Consider the following 10,203-nt stretch of genomic DNA (forward strand, 5'->3'; position numbering starts at 1 on the left):
GCCCATCATAGACAGAAGAGCCACCGCTCTGATATACTCGACTGGATTACCCGTTGATACCACCACTACATGCCCTACTATACTCAATTAGGGTGTAATGTGGTCCTTGACCATCTAAGTCCCCACTGACTAGCTGCTCATGGTAGATCATTTCCATGCGGCAAACATGCTGCCTGATACTCTGGTGGAAAAATCGTCATCAATGACCACCCGTAGGGTTTACTCCTAAACCTAAAACCAAAATCTCACACCTCTCCTACTTCCCATAGGAAATATAAATAGCACCCAAAAAAATCACAGAAGGTGACATCTCCTCCCTCGGCTGATTGGTCACTAAGACCGCAATCCCCCATAAATGTCTTCTCTACTAATCCCTGAGTCTTGCGACTACATCTGACATCTTACCAAGGTACTCTGAAATGTTCTCGACCTCCCTCTCAAGGGATGCCTTTTCGAACTCAATCATGGCCCTCAGGCCTAAAACCCCATCGCGTCCAAACTCCACCAATCAATTCTGATCGGACAACCGGAGAATCACAAGCATCAATTGCTAAGAACCATAGTACTCAGCCCCTGACATCTCTTCTCAATCTGCTACAATGCGTGGCACTCGAACTCTAACATCACCCCTCAATATGCTAAGATGCATGTTACTCGAACCATGGCATCACTTCCCAATCTGCTCCGATGTATGGTACTCGAACCATAACATCACTCCTCAATCTGCTCTAATATGTGCATAATTAGTTAATTATTTAGTATACGTTTTTTTTTCATTTTTAACTAATTATGTGTATAATGTGGACAAAAGGTACTTAATAATGTTTAAATTTTGTTTTCAGTCCAAAAGACATGCTTGGGAGTAAAAGGGAACAAGGGGAAGCAATTAGAGACCAAAGAATGAAGAATGAGGGACAAAGGCTTTCTTACTCGGCGAGTACACTTGAATATTCCAGAAGATAAGTCAAGACTCCTGATTTGAGACAGATAACTAGCACCTACTCGGCGAGTTGGGTCTGCTACTCGCCGAGTACACCCTGTTTTGTGATAATTATAAATACCAAACTATTATCCGATTGGAAGGGACTTTTGACGTTTTTGGAGCTTCATCTGCGATTGAAGAACCCTTGGAGGAGCTAAGGAACCCTAATCTTCAATCCTTGGAAGAATCAAGGCAACTAGGTTAGTCATTCCACTTAGCTTTAGGAATTAAGTATGTTTAGCTTAGTTAAATCTGCTTTTGAGTTTGTTTTTATCATGACTATGAACTAAATTCGTTTTGTTTCTGTTTGGGAAGACTAATTTGCTCCTATGGTTTAGAATATACTTTTTGATTGATTGTTATTTGGTGATTTTATTAAATTAAGTTTGTTAAAGAACCTTATGCATTAATGACAACTATTTTCTGTTAATTGGAAGGTAATTAAGTTGCATGAACATCTCTTAATTATTAGCCTCATATGTTAATTGAACACTTGATCATATGCTTAAGAGTAATGAATATGAAATTAAGATTAATTAGAGAATGGGTAAATTAATGTGTGAGCTTGTTTGAGAAACCAACAAACAAGAGGTTAAATGAAACACCAACTTGATTAACCAATTACAAATCTTATTTAATCCAAACAATTGAACTAGGGAATTAATTAGTTTAAACAATTGGCCACTGCTTGAATTGATTAATTGTCTAAGGGTTAGGAGTAATGAACATGAACCTAACCACTATAGTTGGTAACCAATAATAATTAATTTATCATTTAAATAACCGTAGGAGTGAATTAGTTGAACCTAAACAGAAACCCTTTAATAAATTTGGTGAATTTGTCATTTGCTTTAATTGTTTAGTTAGTTAATTGTTTTAAGTGCTAAGTTTAAGTTTCTAGTCTTGTAAAACTAGAGAAAAAACCCTTTACTTTTATTACTTGTTAGTTAAAATTAGTTATTAGATTAATTTCCGTTCCCTGAGTTCAACACCCTACTTATCCAACTATACCACTAAATGACAGGTTCATTGCCTTTGTGTGCTCAATTTATTAACTAAAAGTAGGATTAAAACTAGTTCATTTTACACACATCAAGTTTTTGGCGCCGTTGCCAGGGAACGGTACTAAATAGTTAATCTAATTTCTAATTTTTTCGATCCTTTGTGTGAGTTACTGGCACAAAGTTAATTTATTGCAGATTAGTAGTTAGTAATTAGGTTTTAGCATCTGTTTTAGTTATATACTTAAGCTTAGGAGTTTTTCAAAATTTCACTGATACTCGCCGAGTGCATTCGCACCTATTCGGCGAGTACAACAGTATTTCAGATTAATTTTCGTTTTTTTAGTACACTTTTTTGTTCTTTTTATGTTTTTATCTTGTTTATTTCAGGACTTTCATGACCATAGGATCAAACACCCCGCTGGTACCCCCATTTGAAGATCCCGAATCCGCATTAAAAAGGAACAAAGGAAAGGACGTGGAGAGCTCGAGTACGCCAAATAAGTCACCTTTGTCCAATTTGAAGACTGTTTTTGGGAAGAAGAAGAGCAGCAAATCAGGAGCATCCAGCGCGTCTGTAGCAAGCGAAGACCCAATCAAGGAAGACACCGAGTACGACACTGAGGAAGAAGAAGAACCCACATACGGGCACGACTCCGATTCCGAAGACGAGTTAGCTCTTACCATGGCTAACATTGATGAAATCCCCATGGGGGAATGGAAGAAGAGGATGCGCGACGACACTGGCCCGGGACTTGTGCAACTTGCAATTCCCGCGACTGCTACTTTTGAGCTCAAGGGTCATATCCTAGCTTTACTTAAAGAAATTCCTTTCTATGGAAAAGACCATGAAGATGCCTACAAGCATTTGGATGAAGTCAATGATGTAGCTAATTACTTTAATGTTCCAAATGTGCCTCGCGAGACTCAACTACTTCGCATGCTTCCAGTGACATTCAAAGGCGCAGCAAAAGACTGGCTCAAATCACTTCCCCCCGGATCAGTCACCACATGGGCCAAGATGAAAGAAGAATTCATTGATCATTTTTGCCCACCTTCCAAGATAGCCAAGTTGAAGAAGGCCATTGCTAACTTTGAACAACAAGCTGGAGAGTCGCTATATGAAGCTTGGGAGAGGTACAGGAGCTTACTAAGAAACTGCCCACACCATGAACTAAATAGCCAGCAAGAAGTCTCCATTTTCTATGATGGAGTCAATGTCACAACCAGGCAGTTACTTGACTCGCAAGGCCCGCTCACAAAGAAGCCACTCCCGGTGATCAAGGAATTAATTGAAGAATTCTCTAAGCACTCTAGAGAATACCACAACCCAAGAAATGATGTTACTAGGGGAGCCGCATATGCAGCTACTAAAGACTTGTCCGCGGTCATGGCTATGCTAAAAACCATGGATAGGAGGATGGATAAAATGGATCAAACGATCCATGCTATTCGGGTGGGGTGTGAAAACTGCAATGGGCCTCATCTTACTAGAGATTGCGACTTGGATGAAAATGGCAACACAAAGGTGCAAGTTTGTTACTCAAGTGGAGACCGATATGATGAAGATTGGCGAAAACCAAAGAAAGAGTGGATCCCATATGAAGAGTACAAGAAGGCTAAGGAGGAGAAGTTCAGGCAGAAAGGAAGAGGGTTTTACCAAAAGGAGGAGCCGGCACAAGAAAGAAAACCAAGTTTGGAAGACATGCTTACCAAATTTGTAGCTGCTTCAGAAAAGAGACATAGTGATCATGATGCTGCAATTCAAGAAACAAGGACCATGCTTAGAAACCAGCAAGCATCTATCCACAACATAGAAACGCAACTAGGGCAACTTGCTCAACAAACCAACCAAAGATCACTGGGCGAACTTCCTAGTAAAACCAAAAATAAACCACAAGGAGCGCACATAAATATAGTTACAACAAGAAGTGGGAAAATAATCACTCCTGTGGCCCATATTCAGAATGAAGCACCCAAAGACTCACAGAAGGGGGAAGCAGAAAATCAAGAAGAAAGTCAATCTGACAACTCTACTCGCCGAGTACAAGATATGGACTCGGCAAGTACACTGCCAAATCCGAAGAAGCAGGTCCCTGAAAAGCTGTATCAGCTTCCAATACCATACCCAGCCCGATCTAAGAAGGAGAAGCAGGAAGAGGAGTACCAGAAGTTTCTAGATCATATCAAGGCTCTTCAAATCAACATACCCTTCATTGAAGCTGTCGTCCAAATGCCCAAATATGCTAAGTTCCTTAAGGAACTTCTCACTAATCGAAGGAAGATGGAAGAAGTGAAGAAGGTAGTCCTCAATGAAAACTGCTCAGCTGCTATGCTAAATAAGCTACCAAAAAAGAAAGGTGACCCGGGGAGCTTAACACTACCTTGCCAATTTGGCAACTTAGCTACAATTCATGCCTTAGCCGAGTCGGGAGCAAGTGTGAACCTAATGCCATATTCATTCTTCAAGAAGTTGGATCTCCCGAAACCAAGGCCAATTCGCATGGCAATTCATTTAGCAAACAAGACAGTCACTTTCCCAAGGGGCATATGTGAAGACTTACTGGTCAAGGTGGACAAATTCGTCTTTCCCACTGATTTTATAATTTTAGATATGGAGGTGGATCCTCAAGTCCCGATCATCCTCGGAAGACCCTTCCTCAACACTACGAGTGTTATAGTAGATATGAGGGATTCAAAGCTTACCTTGCGGGTGGGTGATGATTCTGTAACTTTTGGGGTTTATCAAGCCATGAAGTATGCAAGGAACAGTGACGACACGACTTTCTCAATTGACATGCTAGACGAACTATTGGAGGAATGCTTGGGTGAAGATTCCAGCGAGTCCGCAATTGTTGATGAAGCATTTGATGCAGAAAAAGACTTAATGGAGATCGAAAGGCTGCTGGAAGAAGCTGAATTTGAAGAAATAGTCAAGCAATCTGAGAGCCCTACTCGCTGAGTAGGGCCGATATACTCGCCGAGTTCCTCCTTTAAAAATGAAGAATTCATAAATTCAGCCACAAACTCGCCGAGTACCCTACCTGCACTCGGCGAGTCCAGCAGTCAGAACCAAAAATCTGAGCTTAAAACGTTACCAGAGCATTTGGAGTAGGCTTTCCTTGAAGATGGAAACCAAAAGCCAGTAATCATAGCCTCTGACCTGTCCAAATCTGAAAAGGAAGAGCTCGTGCAAGTGTTAAAGAAGCGGAAGCGGGCCATGGCATGGAGCATCACTGACATCAAGGGAATAAGCCCATCTTATTGCTCTCACAAGATCAGTCTAGAAGAAGGAGCAAAGCCGATTGTACAGCACCAAAGAAGATTAAACCCGAATATGCAAGAAGTAGTCAAGAAGGAAGTGGTTAAACTCTTAGATGCGCAAATTATCTATTCCATTTACGACAGTCCGTGGGTGAGTCCGGTCCAAGTGGTGCCCAAGAAAGGAGGGATGACGGTCATAACCAACGAAAAGAACGAGCTAATTCCGACACGAACGGTAACCGGTTGGATAGTGTGCATCAATTATCGAAAGCTAAATGATGTCACTCGAAAAGACCACTTTCCTTTACCTTTTATTGATCAAATGTTAGAAAGATTATCGGGCCATAGTTACTATTGCTCTCTAGACGGATTCTCGGGTTATTTCCAAATACCCATAGACCCAATGGACCAAGAAAAGACCACATTTACTTGCCCCAGTGGGACTTTTGCTTATAGGCGCATGCCCTTTGGGCTATGCAATGCACCTGCGACTTTTCAAAGGTGTATAACAGCCATATTCCACGATATGGTGGAAAAATTCATGGAAGTTTTTATGGACGACTTTTCTTTTTTTGGATCTTCTTTCCATGATTGTCTCACAAATCTTGACTTAAAGCTTGCTAGGTGTGAAAAAACCGACTTGGTCCTCAACTGGGAGAAATGTCACTTTATGGTCAAGGAGGGTATAGTTTTGGGCCACAAGGTTTCCAAAATGAGAATTGAAGTGGATCGGGCAAAGATTGACACCATTGCCAAATTACCCCCACCAACTAATGTGAAGGGCATTAGAAGTTTTCTAGGACACGCGGGTTTTTACCGGCGTTTCATAAAAGATTTTTCCAAAATAACTAGACCTTTAACACAATTACTATTAAAAGATGCACCATTTAATTTTACTAAAGAGTGTTTAGAGGCATTTGAATTTTTAAAGGAAAAATTAACTAATGCCCCTATCATTGTTGCACCAAATTGGAGTTTACCCTTTGAAATTATGTGTGATGCTAGTGACTTTGCATTAGGAGTTGTCCTTGGACAAAGGGTTGATAAGCACTTTCGAACCATATATTATGCTAGCAAGACTCTAAATCCAGCCCAAGAAAATTACACCACCACGGAAAAAGAACTATTAGCTGTGGTGTATGCTTTTGATAAGTTTCGTCCATATTTAGTTTTGTCTAAAACAACCGTTTTTACTGACCACTCTGCTATCAAGTATTTATTTGCCAAACAGGATGCAAAGCCAAGACTGATACGATGGGTGCTACTTCTTCAAGAGTTTGACATAGAGATACGGGACAAAAAGGGAATGGAGAATGTAGCAGCTGACCACTTGTCAAGGCTTGAAAACCCGCGATTGCACGAAGATAGAGTTGGCGATGATTTTCCGGACGAGTATATTATGGTGACCGTGGGAGAAGAACCATGGTTTGCAAATATAGCTAACTACTTAGCTAGCAATTACATCCCAAAAGATCTCACAAGTCAACAAAAGAAGAAATTCTTTTCCAAGATAAAATATTACTTTTGGGATGAACCATATCTTTTCCGAACCTGCGCGGATGGGATCATACGAAGATGCGTGTTCGGGAATGAAACCTGGATGATATTGGAGCATTGTCATAGCGGGCCCACAGGTGGACATCATGGAGCACATTACACTGCAAAGAAGATCTTTGACATTAGGTTCTATTGGCCCACAATTTTTAAAGATGCAGCCCAATTTGTCAAAGAGTGTGATGCTTGTCAAAGAGTGGGAAACATTTCATCTCGAAATGAAATGCCACAACATAGTATCCAAGTGTGCGAAGTCTTTGATGTGTGGGGAATCGACTTCATGGGACCATTTCCCATGTCTAAAGGCAACAAATACATATTGGTGGCAGTGGATTATGTATCCAAATGGGTGGAGGCACAAGCGTTACCAACTAATGACGGTCAGGTAGTGGTGCGGTTTTTAAAGAAGTTATTTTCACGATTTGGAGTCTCGAAAGCTCTTATAAGTGACCGAGGCACGCATTTTGCCAATGACCAATTGGAGAAGGTGTTAAAGAAATATGGGGTAACCCATAAATTTTCTACATCCTACCATCCACAAACTAGTGGACAAACCGAAGTGACAAATCGAGCTTTAAAGCGAATCTTGGAGAAATCGGTGGGGAGCAATCGCAAGGAATGGTCGAATAAGCTAGATGATGCACTTTGGGCCTTTCGTACAGCTTTCAAAACGCCTATTGGTACTGCACCCTATAGGTTAGTTTATGGAAAGCAATGCCATTTGCCGGTGGAGATAGAGCATAAAGCATTTTGGGCTTTGAAGATGTGCAACTTCAACATGGAGGAGCTCAAGAGCAACCGGTTAATGCAAATGAATGCTCTTAAGGAGCTTAGAAATGATGCATACTCTAGTTCGTTGATCTATAAAGAGAAGACCAAGATGTGGCATGACAAGAGGATAAAAGAAAATAAAGAGTTTCATGAAGGCCAAAAAGTGTTGCTATTTAATTCACGGCTAAAGCTTTTCTCGGGAAAACTCAGGTCAAGATGGGATGGTCCTTTTCTGGTGAAGACGGTGTTTCCACATGGTGCTATAGAGCTATTGTCAAGAGATGGAACACCTTTCAAGGTCAATGGTCATAGGGTCAAAAAGTATGAAGAAGGAGTCCCCCGGAATGAAGGAATGGAAGAGTTGCTGTTGCTGAAAGGCATTGCAACCACGTAGAAGGGGAGGAGTCCAACTAATGACTCCCTAAAAAGAAGCGCTTCTCGGGAGGCAACCCGAGTCTCAAGTTTGCATTTTCTTTCCTTTACTTTATTTTTATTATTTTATTTTTTCATCCGTCTTCTTCTAAGAATATAATTCCTTGAGGGAAAGCAATGCCTAGAGTGTGGGGTGGATGGTTAAAAAAGAGAAAATTCATTAATTTTTCAAAAAACATTCAAAAAAATTTCAAACTGTAAGGATTATTCGCCGAGTAGGCACATATACTCGGCGAGTACCTGCCCAAACAACCCAATAAACGCATAACAACATTTCTACTCGACGAGTAGATCCTCTTTACTCGACGAGTAGCCAACTTACACAGATGGTATAAAAACTGTAAAATAAGGGTTTTCACCCATTTAACCCATTCACTCGCTGAGCACCGCATCCTTCAAGCTTTCTCTGCGATTTTTCTTCAATTTCCACTTAATCTTCGTCTTTCCAAGGAAAAGGTAAGATCTTTTTACTTAAAACTCATCAAAGATTTAATCTTTATCATTGATTTGCCCCTATTTTGTTTAAATTCGGATTTAGGGGTTTCCTCAAATTCTAGGGTTCTAATTTTGCCATGAATTAGGTAATGTTAGAAGAAATTTCTGTTAGATCTATGGTTATTTGACTTAATACAACAAACCCCTGTGAACAATTAGGAGTTTTGGGCACCCTATATATGACCGATGCATTTCTGTCCCGCTGTTCATCCTACTCGCCGAGTAGGACATGAACTCGGTGAGTAGGATACTATACAGCCCTGTTTATTTCGATTTTAATTACTAGGTGTTGTTTGTTTGTGTTTTCTTAATGTTCTTATGTAGATACCATGTCCAGAAGGGGGCAATCTTCTAGAGGGGGGAGCCAAAGTGATATCCCGTGGCTTTCATTTCGACAAATCACGTCCAAATCATCCCAAGCTCGAGCCAAAAACAAATTAGAGGCGCTGAAACAGAAGGAAATCCATTTGTCCAATGTTGTTGACTGGGATTGGTTGGGAAAAGTGGGTTTGGAGGAGGAGCTCACACCATATTTGGTGACGGAGTGCAGCTTGGGGTATACCACCATCACATGTGATGGTTGGTTACAATTATTCAAGATACACGAACCTGTTTATGCTGAGCTATGTTGGGAATTTTTTGCTACCATCTCATTCCGAGGTGGTAGTGAGTATTACAACCCCAACTTAATTTCTTTTTCTTTGGGCGGGGAGCTGCGACAGTGCAGCATGGCTGAATTTTCTTGGAGGCTGGGGATTTATGATCAAAGCACTATGCTGACTGAGGACTTTGAAGCTTTTCTGGAGAACTGCCATAAGGATCTTCCTGAGGCAGTGGTGGCCTCCACCTAGTGGAATACTATTGCCAACCGGGTGTATATTCCTTCTACCACTCAAGAGGGTCATATTCGCTCACCGATCCATCACCTTATTCACCGCTTCGTGGCCAGTACCATCAACATGCGGAAGGATTGGGACAAGGTCCCAACCCTTGATATTTTCTATCTTTGGAGTATTATTACTCCCGACGCTTTCTGCAATCTCCCCTATTGCATTGCCAAATTTCTTGTTGAAGGGGCGGTTAAGGAAAAAGTTAACTCCAAGATTAATGGAGGCATGTTTGTTACAAGGCTTGCTAGGTCGTTTGGGGTTTTAGACTTACAAGAAGCAAGGGCACTCATGGTCATTTACCCTCCACCGCTCAATACTGCATTATACAGGAGGGCACGGACCGTTGAGAAGTTTGGTGACTCCTTTTCCATTCCACATGCGGACGAGCCGACAATCCCCGAGGAGTCGGGAAGGCGGGTAAGGCAACATAGCGAGCGGGTACGAGAAGATCCACCGGTTATTCCGGTGGAGGAGGAAAAATATGGGTAGAATCAAGTGGAGTACCGACGCTATTTTGACGATATTGGACGAGGGGTTAATTATAATAATCAATCTTTTGAATACCTCTTCCAACAGATGAGCATTGCACCAAGACCCAGACCCAGCTATCTATACATTATGAGTTGGGACGTAAGAATGAGGAGAAGAAACGAAGAAGGGGGAAGTGGCGCGGGAGGAGCCGATATGGAAGAAGAAGATTGAAGACTTTATTTTTATGTTCTGTGTTTTTATGATGTTTTGTTTTGAACAATTGTTAAAACTTGGATGATTTTTATTTTTGTTGGGATGGTTATTACTTTCACTTTTAGTTGTT

General features: G+C 41.1%; 1 non-coding gene across 1 annotated transcript; it reads right to left on the reverse strand.

Annotated features, from left to right (window-relative positions):
* Positions 1–3,052: 3,052 nt before the first annotated feature.
* Positions 3,053–3,159, reverse strand: LOC111898299 (small nucleolar RNA R71). The gene has a single exon (XR_002852550.1). It is a non-coding gene; the product is annotated as a small nucleolar RNA R71 (small nucleolar RNA).
* Between the last annotated feature and the right edge of the window lie 7,044 nt (positions 3,160–10,203).

This window comes from Lactuca sativa, chromosome 9, assembly GCF_002870075.4.
Source record: "Lactuca sativa cultivar Salinas chromosome 9, Lsat_Salinas_v11, whole genome shotgun sequence".
NCBI lineage: Eukaryota > Viridiplantae > Streptophyta > Magnoliopsida > Asterales > Asteraceae > Lactuca > Lactuca sativa.